Here is a 21,202-nt window from a genome sequence, read left to right as displayed (position 1 = left end):
AACCTTTAACGCCCACACAAGCGACGCCAAGTACCTCAAGTGCGTCTAATTCTTTTACCCTGCAGGATATGGCTGCAGTTATGTCAACTACCCTTATAGAGGTATTATCTAAGTTACCAGTGTTACAGGGTAAACGTAATCGGACAGGAATTAATGTGAATACTGAGTCCTCTGATGCTTTGTTGGCTTTTTCCGATGTACCCTCACAGGGCTCTGAGTTGGGGGTCAGGGAATTGTTGTCTGAGGGAGAACTTTCAGACTCGGGAAATATGTTACATTACATTCTACCTTTTAATTATAACTTTAATTTTTTAATTTTATAACTAATTTTATACCAAATATCTCCCTGTTTATTAACACTCTCCTTTTATAACCTTTTACAAGATTTTAAGAAGGTTTCAATTAACTTTTAGGTTTTTGAGATTTTTTAAGACTTTTAAGATTCTAAAGTAAGGACCTCTCTATGGACTTATCACTCCATTACCTCCAAGTAACGAGGTACAAATAATTCGCCTAATAGAAAATAGAAAATATTAGCTCCTTGTAGGAGACACCATTAATTTTTAATTTATAATTAATTCAGTCAAACATCACATGTGGCTAAGTGTATATATATAAGGATTTCAACACTCAATGTGAAATTTGCACATATTAATTTTAGATAATGTTTTTATTGGAATTTTTAGATAATTTTTAGATAATTTCTATATAATTTTTATATAATGTTTTTGCAGATACATCACAATTTTATTTTAGTATCCCCTTTTTAACATCCGCTCAATATGTGTTTTTTCAGTATCAACGTATGCAACGATTAGGATTATTATTGTGTTCAAGGGAATTTGTAGTACCATTTATATATCATAAATTAGATTGTCATTTTGTAATATGTGGCTATACTATGTAAGGTAGTTGAACTCCCGATAAGGGATTTGAGCTAATATACCGCAATAGGGATTTTTTTCCCCCAAACGTTATGAAAAGAAAACGAAACTCCGGAAGTGACGTCATACGTAGAACGCCACTTCCGGTTTCGTTTTTCATCGCAATCAAGTTCCGATTACGAGTATCAATAGAGGATCACGAACAGAGGTACAGGAACTCAGTAGCCTAATCCGGTTTAGTATAAACATCCGGCTCAGCACACTATCTCAAAGAGAGACAATAACACCGACATCAAGATACAAATCCGGGTCCAAATGGACCAACGGAAGTAGCGCATTTTTGGCGCAATTTTTTGGCGTTTTTTTCTTTTGGGACCAAACAGCCTATTTAAGACAAGGGACTTCATAGAGCCATTACCAGTCTTGAGAAAGATCCAGTAGGATCGAAACGCGTAGACTATACACTGGTATCAACGGCTCAGGTCCCTATCTGGTGAGTTCTTTACCAATTTTAGCCACATTTTGAGTAGCAATATTGCACTATGTACTTTTATATTTTTTTGTTTAGGACAATGAAGAAATTGTGAAAACCGTTATGTCGATTAAGGAGTATTAGGAACATTAGGATCTATTTACCACTAACACCATTCCAATAAGGATACAAATTGGATATATACTGTCACCTAGAAGATTTTTGGATTTCTACAACGACTTTTCTCATATTAACTTTTCACATTTTTTATATTAACTTTCACATTTTTCACATATATTACCCACAAGGAAAAAGACACTAAGACTTTAGAAGGTGTACACCTATCTACCTTTTTTATTTTTTGATATTTTGAAAATTTTTCACTTTTTTAACATTTTTTCTTTTGAGCAATTGCATTTTTTCAATTTGTATTTTTTCACCTTTATTCACTGTTTATCAAACTCTTGTGATTAACAACCTTGAAACCAAATATAACTCAGACAACATTGAATATTTGATCAGGGTATATTGCAATTTAGGATTTGCTAATGCAAAATATCATTGTTTTTTATTTTTTATTATAATAAATATGTACATTTTTTAAGTTTGGCTCACTTAGAATTTATTGGAACCCCCTTTGACTCTACCTAGCAGAGACTCCTATTTTAGGTTTTCTCAGCGCTCCTTTTAGCCACAATTTTCTGTCAAATATGTTACCTCAGACAGATTCGGACGTCATGTCCTTTAAATTTAAGCTTGAACACCTCCGCCTGTTACTTCTGGAGGTTTTAGCGACTCTGGATGAGTGTGACCCTATTGTGATACCACCAGAGAAATTGTGTAAAATGGACAAATATCTAGAGGTACTTACTTACACTGATGTTTTTCCGGTCCCTAAAAGAATGTCTGAAATTATAAAAAAGGAATGGGACACACCGGGTATACCGTTCTATCCTAATTTCAAGAAAATGTATCCCATATCAGACACCATTCGGGACTCTTGGCAGTCGGTCCCTAAGGTGGAGGGAGCTATTTCTACCCTGGCTAAGCGTACAACTATACCTATTGAAGACAGTTGTGCTTTCAAAGACCCTATGGATAAAAAGTTAGAGGGTCTTCTAAAGAAATAATTATTTAATCAGCAGGGTTTTCTTTTACAACCTACAGCTTGCATTGTTCCAGTTACTACTGCAGCAGCTTTTTGGTTTGATGCTCTAGAATAGTCTCTGAAGGTTGAGACCCCTTTAGAGGACATTTTGAATAGAATTAAGGCTCTCAAGCTAGCTAATTCTTTTATTACAGATCCCGCCTTTCAAATTGCTAAATTGGCGGCAAAAAATGCAGGATTCGCAATTTTAGTGCGTAGAGCGTTATGGCTACAATCATGGTCTGCTGATGTGTAATCATAATCTAAGCTCTTAGCTATTCCTTTCAAGGGTAAGACCCTATTCGGGCCTGAGTTGAAGGAAATCATTTCTGACATTACTGGAGGTAAAGGTCACGCCGTACCTCAGGATAAGTCTGTTAAGATGACGGGTAAACAAAATAATTTTCGTACCCTCTGCTGCCTCTTCCTCCACAAAGCAGGAAGGGAATTTTGTTCAGTCCAAGTCCGTCTGAAGACCCAACAAGGCTTGGAACAAGGGTAAATAACCCAAGAAGCCCTCTGCTGCTACCAAGACAGCATGAAGGGGCGGCCCCCGATCCGGGACCGGATCTAGTAGGGGGCAGACTTTCTTTCTTTGCCCACACTTGGGCAAGAGATGTTCAGGACCCCTGGGCTTTGGAAATCGTGACCCACGGGTATCAATTGGAGTTCAAGGATTTTCTCCCAAGAGGGAGATTTCTTCTTTCACGATTGTCTGTAGACCAGATAAAAAAAGAGAGGCGTTCTTACGTTGTGTAAAAGACCTCTCTACTATGGGAGTAATTCATCCCGTTCCAAGACTGGAACAGGGACAGGGGTTTTACTCAAATCTTTTCGTGGTTCCCAAAAAAGAGGGAACTTTCAGACCCATTTTAGATCTCAAGTGTCTAAACAAGTTTCCCATCGTTAAAGAGGGAGACTATCCGATTTTACCAATGATCCAGGAGGGTCAATATATGACTACCGTGGACTTAAAGGATGCATACATTCATATCCCTATTCACAAGGATCATCATCAGTTCCTAAGGTTTGCCTTCCTGGACAAACCTTTTCAGTTCGTGGCTCTTCCCTTTGGGTTGGCCACAGCACCCAGGATCTTCACAAAGGTTCTAGGGTCCCTTCTGGCGGTTCTCATACCGCGGGGCATAGCAGTGGCGCCTTATCTGGACGATATTTTGATTCAGGCGACGACTTATCATCTAACGAAATCTCATACAGACACAGTGTTGTCCTTTCTGAGAACTCACGGTTGGAAGGTGAACCTAGAAAAGAGTTCACTAGTTCCACGGACAAGGGTTCCCTTCTTGGAAAATATTTCTGACGGAGATCAGAAAATCAAAAATTCTAAATACTTGCCGAGCAATTCAGTCCATTCCTCGGCCATCAGTGGCTCAGTGTATGGAGGTAATTGGATTAATATTAGCGGCAATGGACATCATTCCGTTTGCTCGCTTTCATCTCAGGCCACTGCAGCTGTGCATGCTCGGACAGTGGAATGGGGACTGTGTGAATTTATCTCCTCAGATAAATCAGGATCAAGAGACCAGAGACTCTCTTCTTTGGTGGTTGTCACCTGATCATCTGTCCCAGGGGACGTTATTCTGCAGACCCTCGTGGGTGATAGTGACAACGGACGCCAGCCTCCTGGGCTGGGGTGCGGTCTGGAATTCCCTGAAGGCTCAGGGTGTATGGACTCAGGTGGAGTCTATACTTCCAATCAACATTCTGGAATTGACTGCAATATTCAATGCGCTTCAGGCATGACCTCAGTTGGCTTCGGCCAAATTCATCGGATTCCAGTCGGACAATATCACGACTGTGGCTTATATCAATCAGGGGGGAACGAGGAGTTCCTTAGCGATGATAGAAGTATCCAAGATAATTCAATGGGCGGAAGCCCACTCTTGTTATCTGTCGGCAATCTACATCCCAGGAGTAGAGAACTGGGAGGCGGATTTTCTAAGTCGACAGGCTTTTCATCCGGGGGAGTGGGAACTCCACCTGGAGGTGTTTGCCTCACTGATTCTCCAATGGGGCAGCCCGGAATTGGATCTGATGGCATCTCGGCAGAATGCCAAGCTTCCAAGATATGGATCAAGGTCGAGGGATCCTCAGGCCGAACTGATAGATGCCTTGGCAGTGCCTTGGTCGTTCAGCCTAGCTTACGTGTTTCCACCGTTTCCTCTCCTTCCACGCGTGATTGCTCGGATCAAACAGGAGAGAGCTTTGGTAATCCTGATCGTGCGTGCGTGGCCACGCAAGACTTGGTATGCGGATCTAGTGGACATTTCCTCTCTGCCACCGTGGAAACTTCCTTTGAGACAGGACCTTCTCATTCATGGACCTTTCCAACATCCAAATCTAAATTCTCTGCAGCTGACTGCATGGAGATTAAACGCTTGATTTTATCTAAGCAGGGATTCTCCGATTCGGTCATTGATACTTTGATACAGGCACGTAAGCCTGTCACTAGAAAGATCTATCATAAGATATGGCGTAATTATCTTTTTTGGTGTGAATCCAAGGGCTACTCGTGGAGTAAAGTTGGGATTCCAAGGATTCTGTCTTTTCTCCAAGAAGGATTGGAGAAAGGGTTATCAGCGAGTTCCTTAAAGGGATAGATTTCTGCTTTGTCAATTTTGCTTCACAAACGTTTGGCAGATGTTCAGTATTTTTGTCAGGCTCTAAACAGAATTAAGCCTGTATTTAGACCAATTACTCCTCCCTGGAGTTTGAATTTAGTTCTTAGAGTTCTTCAAGGGGTTCCGTTTGAACCCATGCATTCCATAGATATTAAATTGTTATCTTGGAAAGTTTTATTTTTGGTTGCTATTTCTTCTGCTCGTAGAGTTTCTGAGCTTTCAGCGTTACAATGTGATTCGCCTTATCTTATTTCATTCTGATAAGGTGGTTTTGCATACCAAACCTGGATTCCTTCCTAACGGCTAGATTTAGAGTTTTGTCGGTAACGACCCGCGTAGCTAACGCTGTTTTTTCCCCCCCCGCACCTTTTAAATACCGCTGGTATTTAGAGTTCACAGAAGGGCTGCGTTAGGCTCCAAAAAGGGAGCGTATAGCATAATTTACCGCCACTGCAACTCTAAATACCAGCGGTGCTTACGGACGCGGCCAGCTTCAAAAACGTGCTCGTGCACGATTTCTTCCGGAGCCATCTTCTTCCAGCCGACGCGGATCCATCCTCTTCTACCGACGCCTACTTGCCGAATGACGGTTCCTTTAAATGACGTCATCCAAGATGGCGTCCCTCGAATTCCGATTGGCTTCTATCAGCCAATCGGAATTAAGGTAGGAAAAATCTGAGTGCCTTCCGTTTAGGTTCCTGTCTTGTCCCTCCCGTTTCATCCGTGTCCTGTAGCTTTGGTATTGTATCCCACAAGTAAGGATGAAATCCGTGGACTCGTTATATCTTGTAGAAGAAAAGTAAATTTATGCTTACCTGATAAATTAATTTCTTCTACAATACGAAGAGTCCACGGCCCTCCCTGTCATTTTTCAGACAGATTATATTTTATTTTTTATAACTTCAGTCACCTCTGCACCTTTAGCTTTTCCATTCTCTTCCTGAACCTTTGGTCAAATGACTGGGGGTGGAGGGAAGGGAGGAGCTATATAAACAGCTATGCTGTGGTGCTCTTTGCCACTTCCTGTTAGCAGGAGGTTAATATTCCACAAGTAAGGATGAAATCCGTGGACTCGTCGTATCGTAGAAGAAATGAATTTATCAGGTAAGCATAAATTTACTTTTTCCCTGCTATGGGGTTATGCTGTGTCCATGTCTCTTTAGTAAGAGTAATGGTGGCTTTATAGTACGGCGAGGTGGTCTTTGCTTAAAACTTCTAACAATAATGCTACCCCTTTGTAGAAAGCCAGGGTTGGTTACTCTGTTCTTTCTTTTTCTACAGGTCCCTTAGTGCGGTAAGGTGACCGTTTTACTCCGCACTTATGCTTTTTGTTCCGGTTCAGAGCAGAGTTTGGAGAGATGTTTGTGGATGTTTTCACTGTTGCTCCTTCTTGTATCTGATAAAATTGTCCTGAATTTGACGAATGCTAGTGGGATCCGTCCTAAGGAGTGGTAAGCCCTCAGCACTGCTGAGGTATTTTGGTGCCGTTTCATATTTAAACCACTTTTTTTATTATTTTTTTCTGGTGGCTTCCAGTTACCCATCAGTTATCATTAGAGTCTATAAACTCATTAGAATCCATAAGGATAGGTCTTTTGAGAAATGTTTGTTTTGCTTGGAGGCGAAAGTTTTTCCTCTTGTGCTATTTTTGTTCCACTTGTTTAAATAAGACTTTATTATATAAATATAAAATACCTCTTTCTGAGCCTTCTGTCTCTCAGGATAGTGCAGTCCCAGCTATGCCTCATCCTTCCTTGGGACAGTAGGGTCCTTAAATGTCCCAAGTTTCACATGTAGTGCCCTGCGGTTCCTCTCATCAACCTCCTGGGGGTGTTTATTTACCTGGGGAATTTTGCTGCGCAGATTACTTCTGCTGTTTCAGCAGCTTTGTCAGCTTTTCCAAAGGCTGCTGGTAAACGCAAGAGGAAATCTAAAAATGTTCATGTTAAGGGGAGTATCATTACTCAGTGGCTTCTGAGGAAGGATTGTCAGATTCTGATTCTGTAGTAACCAATTCTATAGACTCAGAAGAGATAAATTTCAGATTTAAGTTAGAACACCTCCATGTTCTTTTAAAGGAGGTTTTTGCTTCTTTGGAAGATTCCGATTAATCTGTAACGGAGAATCGAAAGGGGCCTAGTAAACTTAATAGGGTATATGATGAGTGATTGTTTCCCACGGTTACAGAATAAGATTCAAATCTTGTCCTCCCAGAGGCAGGTTCCTTTTGTCAAGGTTATCTGTGAACCTGATAAAGAGACAGGTCTTCTTAAACTGCGTAGAGGAACTATCTTCCCTGGGAGTAATTCTTCCAGTTCCTCTAGAGGGAACACGGTCTAGAATTCTGTTTTATCCTTATTCCTCACGAAAAACATACCTGCGGCAGCTGGTGAGGTTGATGGTCTTATAAATCCAGATGCTGTAATTCCGTCTGGGATATGGATACATTTTCCCATAAGGAATAGGGGCCCCTGGTATTGTTTCTATTGGGCAATCATAAATTCTATGAGGGGGTAGGTTCTCAGCCCATTTTAGGTCAAACACATCTGAGAATTCCTTATACTGGTGAGTATAGGGTTCAGCTAAATTAAATATAGATATACAGTATGTGAAAAGCATGTATTTAAACAATAATTAGATGAGAAAGTAATTTCATTTAAAGACCAATCTATATGTCGGTTATGTTTCATAAGCCAAGGATAGCCAAGTATGATTGAGTGTATGCATGATGGTATAATAGCAAAAGTTAAATATTCTTTATGCCCTGTTGGAAAAGATACCAAAAGAGGAATTGTATTATGTTTAATTGGACCATTCAGGATATAAGATCCATCAATAACTCTAATGGGTAAAAGAGTTTGCTTTTTCACATGTGGTATTTTTTTTTGTTTTGCAAAATTATCATCAATGTAGAAACCAAATTCACCAGAGTAAATCTTTTGCTTCTGATTTGATGAGTAGTTGATCCCACTATAAAGAAAGGGTACATGAGCAGTGTGTTTTGAATGAAATAGTATTACAAATTTGAGAAAAGAGGAAAAATTCTTACCTTTCTCCAACATAGGTGTGTCCGGTCCACGGCGTCATCCTTACTTGTGGGATATTCTCCTCCCCAACAGGAAATGGCAAAGAGCCCAGCAAAGCTGGTCACATGATCCCTCCTAGGCTCCGCCTTCCCCAGTCATTCTCTTTGCCGTTGTACAGGCAACATCTCCACGGAGATGGCTTAGAGTTTTTTAGTGTTTAACTGTAGTTTTTATTATTCAATCAAGAGTTTGTTATTTTAAAATAGTGCTGGTATGTACTATTTACTCTGAAACAGAAAAGAGATGAAGATTTCTGTTTGTAAGAGAAAAATGATTTTAGCAACCGTTACTAAAATCGATGGCTGTTTCCACACAGGACTGTTGAGAGGAATTAACTTCAGTTGGGGGAAACAGTGAGCAGACTTTTGCTGCTTGAGGTATGACACATTTCTAACAAGACGATGTAATGCTGGAAGCTGTCATTTTCCCTATGGGATCCGGTAAGCCATTTTTATTACATAAAGAAAAAAAGGGCTTCACAAGGGCTTTTAAGACTGTAGACATTTTCTGGGCTAAAACGATTTATATATAAGCATATTTTATACCCATAGCCTTGAGGAATTATTTTAATCTTGGGAACTATGTAAAATAACCGGCAGGCACTGTATTGGACACCTTATTCTCTAGGGGCTTTCCCTAATCATAGGCAGAGTCTCATTTTCGCGCCTCTATTGCGCACTTGTTTTTGGGAAGCATGACATGCAGATGCATGTGTGAGGAGCTCTGATACATAGAAAAGACTTTCTGAAGGCGTCATTTGGTATCGTATTCCCCTTTGGGCTTGGTTGGGTCTCAGCAAAGCAGATACCAGGGACTGTAAAGGGGTTAAATATAAAAACGGCTCCGGTTCCGTTATTTTAAGGGTTAAAGTTTCCAAATTTGGTGTGCAATACTCTTAAGGCTTTAAGACACTGTGGTGAAATTTTGGTGAATTTTGAACAATTCCTTCATACTTTTTCACATTTGCAGTAATAAAGTGTGTTCAGTTTAAAATTTAAAGTGACAGTAACGGTTTTATTTTAAAAAAATTTTTGTACTTTGTTATCAAGTTTATGCCTGTTTAACATGTCTGAACTACCAGATAGACTGTGTTCTGTATGTGGGGAAGCCAATAGATGTGATTTATGTGACACAAAATTTAGAGAAAATGATGCCCAAGATGATTCCTCAAGTGAGGGGAGTAAGCATGGTACTGCATCATCCCCTCCTTCGTCTACACCAGTCTTGCCCACACAGGAGGCCCCTAGTACATCTAGTGCGCCAATACTCCTTACTATGCAACAATTAACGGCTGTAATGGATAATTCTATCAAAAACATTTTAGCCAAAAGCGCGACTGCTCTGTTTTAGAAAATACTGAAGAGCATGAGGACGCTGATGATATTGGTTCTGAAGTGCCCCTACACCAGTCTGAGGGGGCCAGGGAGGTTTTGTCTGAGGGAGAAATTTCAGATTCAGGGAAAATTTCTCAACAAGCTGAACCTGATGTGATTACATTTAAATTTAAATTGGAACATCTCCGCGCTCTGCTTAAGGAGGTGTTATCTACTCTGGATGATTGTGAGAATTTGGTCATTCCAGAGAAATTATGTAAAATGGACAAGTTCCTAGAGGTCCCGGGGCCCCCCAAAGCTTTTCCTATACCCAAGCGGGTGGCGGACATTGTAAATAAAGAATGGGAAAGGCCCGGTATACCTTTCGTCCCTCCCCCCATATTTAAAAAATTGTTTCCTATGGTCGACCCCAGAAAGGACTTATGGCAGACAGTCCCCAAGGTCGAGGGGGCGGTTTCTACTCTAAACAAACGCACCACTATACCCATAGAAGATAGTTGTGCTTTCAAAGATCCTATGGATAAAAAATTAGAAGGTTTGCTTAAAAAGATGTTTGTTCAGCAAGGTTACCTTCTACAACCAATTTCATGCATTGTTCCTGTCACTACAGCAGCGTGTTTCTGGTTCGATGAACTAGAAAAGGCGCTCAATAATAATTCTTCTTCTTATGAGGAGATTATGGACAGAATTCATGCTCTCAAATTGGCTAATTCTTTCACCCTAGACGCCACTTTGCAATTGGCTAGGTTAGCGGCGAAAAATTCTGGTTTTGCTATTGTGGCGCGCAGAGCGCTTTGGCTAAAATCTTGGTCAGCGGATGCGTCTTCCAAGAACAAATTGCTTAACATTCCTTTCAAGGGGAAAACGCTGTTTGGCCCTGACTTGAAAGAGATTATCTCTGATATCACTGGGGGCAAGGGCCACGCCCTTCCTCAGGATAGGTCTTTCAAAGCCAAAAATAAACCTAATTTTCGTCCCTTTCGCAGAAACGGACCAGCCCCAAGTGCTACGTCCTCTAAGCAAGAGGGTAATAATTCTCAAGCCAAGCCAGCCTGGAGGCCAATGCAAGGCTGGAACAAAGGAAAGCAGGCCAAGAAACCTGCCACTGCTACCAAGACAGCATGAGATGTTGGCCCCCGATCCGGGACCGGATCTGGTGGGGGGCAGACTCTCTCTCTTCGCTCAGGCTTGGGCAAGAGATGTTCTGGATCCTTGGGCACTAGAAATAGTCTCCCAAGGTTATCTTCTGGAATTCTAGGGGCTTCCCCCAAGGGGGAGGTTCCACAGGTCTCAATTGTCTTCAGACCACATAAAAAAACAGGCATTCTTACATTGTGTAGAAGACCTGTTAAAAATGGGAGTGATTCATCCTGTTCCATTAGGAGAACAAGGGATGGGGTTCTACTCCAATCTGTTCGTAGTTCCCAAAAAAGAGGGAACATTCAGACCAATCTTAGATCTCAAGATCCTAAACAAGTTTCTCAAGGTTCCATCGTTCAAAATGGAAACCATTCGAACAATTCTTCCTTCCATCCAGGAAGGTCAATTCATGACCACGGTGGATTTAAAGGATGCGTATCTACATATTCCTATCCACAAGGAACATCATCGGTTCCTAAGGTTCGCATTCCTGGACAAGCATTACCAGTTTGTGGCACTTCCGTTCGGATTAGCCACTGCTCCAAGAATTTTCACAAAGGTACTAGGGTCCCTTCTAGCGGTGCTAAGACCAAGGGGCATTGCAGTAGTACCTTACTTGGACGACATTCTGATTCAAGCGTCGTCCCTTCCACAAGCAAAGGCTCATACGGACATTGTCCTGGCCTTTCTCAGATCTCACGGGTGGAAAGTGAACGTAGAAAAAAGTTCTCTATCTCCGTCAACAAGGGTTCCCTTCTTGGGAACAATAATAGACTCCTTAGAAATGAGGATTTTTCTGACAGAGGCCAGAAAATCAAAACTTCTAAACTCTTGTCAAATACTTCATTCTGTTCCTCTTCCTTCCATAGCGCAGTGCATGGAAGTAATAGGTTTGATGGTAGCGGCAATGGACATAGTTGCTTTTGCGCGAATTCATCTAAGACCATTACAACTGTGCATGCTCAGTCAGTGGAATGGGGACTATACAGACTTGTCTCCGACGATACAAGTAGATCAGAGGACCAGAGATTCACTCCGTTGGTGGCTGTCCCTGGACAACCTGTCACAGGGGATGAGCTTCCGCAGACCAGAGTGGGTCATTGTCACGACCGACGCCAGTCTGGTGGGCTGGGGCGCGGTCTGGGGACCCCTGAAAGCTCAGGGTCTTTGGTCTCGGGAAGAATCTCTTCTCCCGATAAATATTCTGGAACTGAGAGCGATATTCAATGCTCTCAAGGCTTGGCCTCAGCTAGCAAAGGCCAAGTTCATACGGTTTCAATCAGACAACGTGACGACTGTTGCGTACATCAACCATCAGGGGGGAACAAGGAGTTCCCTGGCGATGGAAGAAGTGACCAAAATCATTCAATGGGCGGAGACTCACTCCTGCCACTTGTCTGCAATCCACATCCCAGGAGTGGAAAATTGGGAAGCGGATTTTCTGAGTCGTCAGACATTTCATCCGGGGGAGTGGGAACTCCATCCGGAAATCTTTGCCCAAATTACTCAATTGTGGGGCATTCCAGACATGGATCTGATGGCCTCTCGTCAGAACTTCAAGGTTCCTTGCTACGGGTCCAGATCCAGGGATCCCAAGGCGACTCTAGTAGATGCACTAGTAGCACCTTGGACCTTCAAACTAGCTTATGTATTCCCGCCGTTTCCTCTCATCCCCAGGCTGGTAGCCAGGATCAATCAGGAGAGGGCATCGGTGATCTTGATAGCTCCTGCGTGGCCACGCAGGACTTGGTATGCAGACCTGGTGAATATGTCATCGGCTCCACCATGGAAGCTACCTTTGAGACGAGACCTTCTTGTTCAAGGTCCGTTCGAACATCCGAATCTGGTCTCACTCCAACTGACTGCTTGGAGATTGAACGCTTGATCTTATCAAAGCGAGGGTTCTCAGATTCTGTCATTGATACTCTTGTTCAGGCCAGAAAGCCTGTAACTAGAAAAATCTACCACAAAATATGGAAAAATATATCTGTTGGTGTGAATCTAAAGGATTCCCTTGGGACAAGGTAAAAATTCCTAAGATTCTATCCTTTCTTCAAGAAGGTTTGGAGAAAGGATTATCTGCAAGTTCTTTGAAGGGACAGATTTCTGCCTTGTCTGTGTTACTTCACAAAAAGCTGGCAGCTGTGCCAGATGTTCAAGCCTTTGTTCAGGCTCTGGTTAGAATCAAGCCTGTTTACAAACCTTTGACTCCTCCTTGGAGTCTCAATTTAGTTCTTTCAGTTCTTCAGGGGGTTCCGTTTGAACCCTTACATTCCGTTGATATTAAGTTATTATCTTGGAAAGTTTTGTTTCTGGTTGCAATTTCTTCTGCTAGAAGAGTTTCAGAATTATCTGCTCTGCAGTGTTCTCCTTATCTGGTGTTCCATGCAGATAAGGTGGTTTTACGTACTAAACCTGGTTTTCTTCCGAAAGTTGTTTCTAACAAAAACATTAACCAGGAGATAGTCGTGCCTTCTTTGTGTCCGAATCCAGTTTCAAAGAAGGAACGTTTGTTGCACAATTTGGATGTAGTTTGTGCTCTAAAATTCTATTTAGATGCTACAAAGGATTTTAGACAAACATCTTCTTTGTTTGTTGTTTATTCTGGTAAAAGGAGAGGTCAAAAAGCAACTTCTACCTCTCTCTCTTTTTGGATTAAAAGCATCATCAGATTGGCTTACGAGACTGCCGGACGGCAGCCTCCTGAAAGAATCACAGCTCATTCCACTAGGGCTGTGGCTTCCACATGGGCCTTCAAGAACGAGGCTTCTGTTGATCAGATATGTAAGGCAGCGACTTGGTCTTCACTGCACACTTTTACTAAATTTTACAAATTTGATACTTTTGCTTCTTCTGAGGCTATTTTTGGGAGAAAGGTTTTGCAAGCCGTGGTGCCTTCCATCTAGGTGACCTGATTTGCTCCCTCCCTTCATCCGTGTCCTAAAGCTTTGGTATTGGTTCCCACAAGTAAGGATGACGCCGTGGACCGGACACACCTATGTTGGAGAAAACAGAATTTATGTTTACCTGATAAATTACTTTCTCCAACGGTGTGTCCGGTCCACGGCCCGCCCTGGTTTTTTAATCAGGTCTGATAATTTATTTTCTTTAACTACAGTCACCACGGTATCATATGATTTCTCCTATGCAAATATTCCTCCTTTACGTCGGTCGAATGACTGGGGAAGGCGGAGCCTAGGAGGGATCATGTGACCAGCTTTGCTGGGCTCTTTGCCATTTCCTGTTGGGGAGGAGAATATCCCACAAGTAAGGATGACGCCGTGGACCGGACACACCGTTGGAGAAAGTAATTTATCAGGTAAACATAAATTCTGTTTTTCTTTGTCGCGCTAGTAAATGATAAGTAGAAACAGGAAGATCTTGACTCGCACAGTATAAGCATAATTTTGACAAGCGTCAAACGTATTTTTTCTTCTTGAGATAAAGGCCCTTTTACAGTTCCGATTTCCATGGGTATCTCACTATTAGTATTTTTGGAGTAATTAGACATAGAAGTTCTTTTCTGATTATAGTCAGTGACTGATTTTTCAGCTCTCCTCTCACAAAATCTTCTATCAATTGAAATACTGAGTTTTATTAATGCTTCCAAAGATTCGGGATTTCTTTTCTAGAAAGTTCATCTTTTAAAGCCTCAAATAAACCAATACGAAACTGATTCTTCATACTTAATGCATTCCAACCTGAGTCTGTAGCCCCCATTTGAAATTCAGAGATATATTCTTCTAGTTGTATTTGGCCCTATTTAAGAGCTCTTAGATTAGTGTCTGCGGTGAGCTTTTTATTTGTATCATCATGCAAAGTAGCCATGGTTGTAAAAAAGTCATCAACAGAATTCAAAATGGTGTTATTGGTTTCGTAAAACCTGTTTGCCCTTACTCTTGGTTCTCCTTTTAAAAAGGAAATAGTACATACTTTGGTTCTATCATTTGTATAAGTTTTTGGTTTCATGGCAAAGAACATCATGCATGCGGTTCTAAACTTTCTGAAGTCAGACCTATTGCCGGAAAATATCATGGGAGGATTTACTAGAGGTTCAGGTGTTTCCGAGTTTCTTGCTGAAATAACATAATTGAATAAACTCTTTAAAATACCATTTTCTTTTCTTTCATTTAATTAGCAAGAGTCCATGAGCTAGTGACGTATGGGATATACATTCCTACCAGGAGGGGCAAAGTTTCCCAAACCTCAAAATGCCTACAAATACACCCCTCACCACACCCACAAATCAGTTTTACAAACTTTGCCTCCTATGGAGGTGGTGAAGTAAGTTTGTGCTAGATTCTACGTTGATATGCGCTCCGCAGCAAGTTGGAGCCCGGTTTTCCTCTCAGCGTGCAGTGAATGTCAGAGGGATGTGAGGAGAGTATTGCCTATTTGAATAGAATGATCTCCTTCTACGGGGTCTATTTCATAGGTTCTCTGTTATCGGTCGTAGAGATTCATCTCTTACCTCCCTTTTCAGATCGACGATATACTCTTATATATATACCATTACCTCTGCTGATTTTCGTTTCAGTACTGGTTTGGCTTTCTACAACATGTAGATGAGTGTCCTGGGGTAAGTAAGTCTTATTTTCTGTGACTCTAAGCTATGGTTGGGCACTTTTTTATAAAGTTCTAAGTATATGTATTCAAACATTTATTTGCCTTGACTCAGGATGTTCAACATTCCTTATTTCAGACAGTCAGTTTCATATTTGGGATAATGCATTTGAATCAATCATTTTTTTCTTACCTTAAAATTTGACTTTTTTCCTGTGGGCTGTTAGGCTCGCGGGGGCTGAAAATGCTTCATTTTATTGCGTCATTCTTGGCGCGGACTTTTTTGGCGCAAACATTTTTTCTGTTTCCGGCGTCATACGTGTCGCCGGAAGTTGCGTCATTTTTGACGTTCTTTTGCGCCAAAAGTGTCGGCGTTCCGGATGTGGCGTCATTTTTGGCGCCAAAAGCATTTAGGCGCCAAATAATGTGGGCGTCGTATTTGGCGCTGAGAAATATGGGCGTCACTTTTGTCTCCACATTATTTAAGTCTCATTATTTATTGCTTCTGGTTGCTAGAAGCTTGTTCTCTGGCATTTTTTCCCATTCCTGAAACTGTCATTTAAGGAATTTGATCAATTTTGCTTTATATGTTGTTTTTTCTATTACATATTGCAAGATGTCCCACGTTGCAACTGAGTCAGAAGATACTTCAGGAAAATTGCTGCCTGGTGCTGGAGCTACCAAAGCTAAGTGTATCTGCTGTAAACTCTTGGTAGCTGTTCCGTCAGCTGTTGTTTGTATTGATTGTCATGACAAACTTGTTAATGCAGATAATATTTCCTTTAGTAAAGTTCCATTACCTGTTGCTGTTCCGTCAACATCTAATACTCAGAGTGTTCCTGATAACATAAGAGATTTTGTTTCTGAATCCATTAAGAAGGCTATGTCTGTTATTCCTCCTTCTAGTAAACATAAAAAGTCTTTTAAAACTTCTCATTATCCAGATGAATTTTTAAATGAACATCATCATTCTGATTCTGATAATGGTTCCTCTGGTTCAGAGGATTCTGTCTCAGAGGTTGATGCTGATAAATCTTCATATTTATTTAAAATGGAATTTATCCGTTCTTTACTTAAAGAAGTCCTAATTGCATTAGAAATTGAGGATTCTGGTCCTCTTGATACTAAATCTAAACGTTTAGATAAGGTCTTTAAATCTCCTGTAGTTATTCCAGAAGTTTTTCCTGTTCCTGGTGCTATTTCTGAAGTAATTTCTAGGGAATGGAATAATTTGGGTAATTCATTTACTCCTTCTAAACGTTTTAAGCAATTATATCCTGTGCCATCTGACAGATTAGAGTTTTGGGACAAAATCCCTAAGGTTGATGGGGCTGTCTCTACTCTTGCTAAGCGTACTACTATTCCTACGGCAGATGGTACTTCCTTTAAGGATCCTTTAGATAGGAAAATTGAATCCTTTCTAAGAAAAGCTTATTTGTGTTCAGGTAATCTTCTTAGACCTGCTATATCTTTGGCGGATGTTGCTGCAGCTTCAACTTTTTGGTTGGAAGCTTTAGCGCAACAAGTAACAGATCATAATTCTCATAGCATTATTATTCTTCTTCAGCATGCTAATAATTTTATTTGTGATGCCATCTTTGATATCATTAGAGTTGATGTCAGGTATATGTCTCTAGCTATTTTAGCTAGAAGAGCTTTATGGCTTAAAACTTGGAATGCTGATATGTCTTCTAAGTCTACTCTGCTTTCCCTTTCTTTCCAGGGTAATAAATTATTTGGTTCTCAGTTGGATTCTATTATCTCAACTGTTACTGGAGGGAAAGGAACTTTTTTACCACAGGATAAAAAATCTAAGGGTAAATTCAGGTCTAATAATCGTTTTCGTTCCTTTCGTCACAACAAGGAACAAAAGCCTGATCCTTCATCCTCAGGAGCGGTATCAGTTTGGAAACCTTCTCCAGTCTGGAATAAATCCAAGCCTTTTAGAAAAGCTTAGCCAGCTCCTAAGTCCACATGAAGGTGCGGCCCTCATTCCAGCTCAGCTGGTAGGGGACAGATTACGTTTTTTCAAAGAAATTTGAATCAATTCCGTTCACAATCTTTGGATTCAGAACATTGTTTCAGAAGGGTACAGAATTGGTTTCAAGATAAAACCTCCTGCAAAGAGATTTTTTCTTTCCCGTGTCCCAGTAAATCCAGCGAAGGCTCAAGCATTTCTGAAATGTGTTTCAGATCTAGAGTTGGCTGGAGTAATTATGCCAGTTCCAGTTCTGGAACAGGGGCTGGGGTTTTATTCAAATCTCTTCATTGTACCAAAGAAGGAGAATTCCTTCAGACCAGTTCTGGATCTAAAAATATTGAATCGTTATGTAAGGATACCAACATTCAAAATGGTAACTGTAAGGACTATCCTGCCTTTTGTTCAGCAAGGGCATTATATGCCTACAATAGATTTACAGGATGCATATCTGCATATTCCGATTCATCCAGATCACTATCAGTTTCTGAGATTCTCTTTCCTAGACAAGCATTACCAGTTTGTGGCTCTGCCGTTTGGCCTAGCAACAGCTCCAAGAATTTTTACAAAGGTTCTCGGTGCCCTTCTGTCTGTAATCAGAGAACAGGGTATTGTGGTATTTCCTTATTTGGACGATATCTTGGTACTTGCTCAGTCTTCACATTTAGCAGAATCTCATACGAATCGACTTGTGTTGTTTCTTCAAGATCATGGTTGGAGGATCAATTTACTAAAAAGTTCATTGATTCCTCAGACAAGAGTAACCTTTTTGGGTTTCCAGATAGATTCAGTGTCCATGACTCTATCTTTGACAGACAAGAGACGTCTAAAATTGATATCAGCTTGTCGAAACCTTCAGTCACAATCATTCCCTTCGGTAGCCTTATGCATGGAAATTCTAGGTCTTATGACTGCTGCATCGGACGCGATCCCCTTTGCTCGTTTTCACATGCGACCTCTTCAGCTCTGTATGCTGAACAAATGGTGCAGGGATTACACAAAGATATCTCAATTAATATCTTTAAAACCGATTGTACGACACTCTCTGACGTGGTGGACAGATCACCATCGTTTAGTTCAGGGGGCTTCTTTTGTTCTTCCGACCTGGACTGTAATTTCAACAGATGCAAGTCTTACAGGTTGGGGAGCTGTGTGGGGGTCTCTGACGGCACAAGGGGTTTGGGAATCTCAGGAGGTGAGATTACCGATAAATATTTTGGAACTCCGTGCAATTTTCAGAGCTCTTCAGTCTTGGCCTCTTCTAAAGAGAGAATCGTTCATTTGTTTTCAGACAGACAATGTCACAACTGTGGCATACATCAATCATCAAGGAGGGACTCACAGTCCTCTAGCTATGAAAGAAGTATCTCGAATTCTGGTTTGGGCGGAATCCAGCTCCTGTCTAATTTCTGCGGTTCATATCCCAGGTATAGTCACTTGGGAAGCGGATTATCTCAGTCGCCAAACGTTGCATCCGGGCGAATGGTCTCTTCACCCAGAGGTATTTCTTCAGATTGTTCAAATGTGGGGACTTCCAGAAATAGATCTGATGGCCTCTCATCTAAACAAGAAACTTCCTAGGTATCTGTCCAGATCCAGGGATCCTCAAGCGGAAGCAGTGGATGCATTGTCACTTCCTTGGAAGTATCATCCTGCCTATATCTTTCCGCCTCTAGTTCTTCTTCCAAGAGTGATCTCCAAGATTCTGAAGGAATGCTCGTTTGTTCTGCTGGTAGCTCCAACATGGCCTCACAGGTTTTGGTATGCGGATCTTGTCCGGATGGCTTCTTGCCAACCGTGGACTCTTCCGTTAAGACCAGACCTTCTGTCGCAAGGTCCTTTTTTCCATCAGGATCTCAAATCCTTAAACTTAAAGGTATGGAGATTGAACGCTTGATTCTTAGTCAAAGAGGTTTCTCTGACTCTGTGATTAATACTATGTTACAGGCTCGTAAATCCGTATCTAGGGAGATATATTATAGAGTCTGGAAGACTTATATTTCTTGGTGTCTTTCTCATCATTTTTCCTGGCATTCTTTTAGAATTCCGAGAATTTTACAGTTTCTTCAGGATGGTTTGGATAAAGGTTTGTCTGCAAGTTCCTTGAAAGAACAAATCTCTGCTCTTTCTGTTCTTTTTCACAGAAAGATTGCTAATCTTCCTGATATTCATTGTTTTGTACAAGCTTTGGTTCGTATAAAACCTGTTATTAAGTCAATTTCTCCTCCTTGGAGTTTGAATTTGGTTCTGGGGGCTCTTCAAGCTCCTCCGTTTGAACCTATGCATTCATTGGATATTAAATTACTTTCTTGGAAAGTTTTGTTCTTTTTGGCCATCTCTTCTGCCAGAAGAGTTTCTGAATTATCTGCTCTTTCTTGTGAGTCTCCTTTTCTGATTTTTCACCAGGATAAGGCGGTGTTGCGAACTTCTTTTGAATTTTTACCTAAGGTTGTGAATTCCAACAACATTAGTAGAGAAATTGTGGTTCCTTCATTATGTCCTAATCCTAAGAATTCTAAGGAGAAATCATTGCATTCTTTGGATGTAGTTAGAGCTTTAAAATATTATGTTGAAGCTACTAAGACTTTCCGAAAGACTTCTAGTCTATTTGTTATCTTTTCCGGTTCTAGGAAAGGTCAGAAGGCCTCTGCCATTTCTTTGGCATCTTGGTTGAAATATTTAATTCATCATGCTTATGTTGAGTCGGGTAAAACTCCGCCTCAAAGGATTACAGCTCATTCTACTAGGTCAGTTTCTACTTCCTGGGCATTTAAGAATGAAGCTTCGGTTGATCAGATTTGCAAAGCAGCAACTTGGTATTCTTTGCATACTTTTACTAAATTCTACCATTTTGATGTGTTTTCTTCTTCTGAAGCTGTTTTTGGTAGAAAAGTACTTCAGGCAGCTGTTTCAGTTTGAATCTTCTGCTTATTTTTTCAATTTAAACTTTATTTTGGGTGTGGATTATTTTTCAGCGGAATTGGCTGTCTTTATTTTATCCCTCCCTCTCTAGTGACTCTTGCGTGGAAAGATCCACATCTTGGGTAGTCATTATCCCATACGTCACTAGCTCATGGACTCTTGCTAATTACATGAAAGAAAACATAATTTATGTAAGAACTTACCTGATAAATTAATTTCTTTCATATTAGCAAGAGTCCATGAGGCCCACCCTTTTTGTGGTGGTTATGATTTTTTTGTATAAAGCACAATTATTCCAATTCCTTATTTTTTATGCTTTCGCACTTTTTTCTTATCACCCCACTTCTTGGCTATTCGTTAAAAACTGATTTGTGGGTGTGGTGAGGGGTGTATTTGTAGGCATTTTGAGGTTTGGGAAACTTTGCCCCTCCTGGTAGGAATGTATATCCCATACGTCACTAGCTCATGGACTCTTGCTAATATGAAAGAAATGAATTTATCAGGTAAGTTCTTACATAAATTATGTTTTTGTAACTCAATTAAGCCTTGAGCCAGGATATCGACTTTTTGATTGAGGGTTGAAATATGATTTGAAACCTCTACTGGGTCCATAATAGACAAGAAAAGATATATCTAAAAAAAATTACTCAAATAAGTATATATATATATATATATATATATATATATATATATATATATATATCTTGATTATACTGCAGTGTCTAACTAGCAGTAGCTAATTAACTTGCCTTGAATAATATAAATTATTATAAATGTGTAGCTGAGTGGTTAACAGAAGTTAAATGAAATTCAAAGCTGTTTATGACTTAGCAAGTTCTGTAGCTTTAAATTTGTAACTTGGTTGCTACAAATTTAAAGCATGAATGTAATTAATTCTAATAAAATTTCTTACTGGAGAAAGGTGGATGGCAACAATTTAAAGACTCCAAGAAAAATATATTGGACTAAGCAATGTTATAGATATTAAAATTATCAGCTGGATGAAAGTAACAATTAATATGTTCAACATGTAA

General features: G+C 40.5%; 1 protein-coding gene across 6 annotated transcripts in view; it reads left to right on the top strand.

Annotated features, from left to right (window-relative positions):
* RNF44 (ring finger protein 44) overlaps positions 1-21,202 on the top strand; it is a 928,909-nt gene that overhangs the window by 805,225 nt on the left and 102,482 nt on the right. The window lies entirely within an intron of this gene.

The sequence above is a fragment of the Bombina bombina genome, chromosome 6 (genome assembly GCF_027579735.1).
Source record: "Bombina bombina isolate aBomBom1 chromosome 6, aBomBom1.pri, whole genome shotgun sequence".
In the NCBI taxonomy this organism is placed as follows: Eukaryota; Metazoa; Chordata; class Amphibia; order Anura; family Bombinatoridae; genus Bombina; species Bombina bombina.
This window is presented reverse-complemented; position numbering and strand designations above follow the sequence as displayed.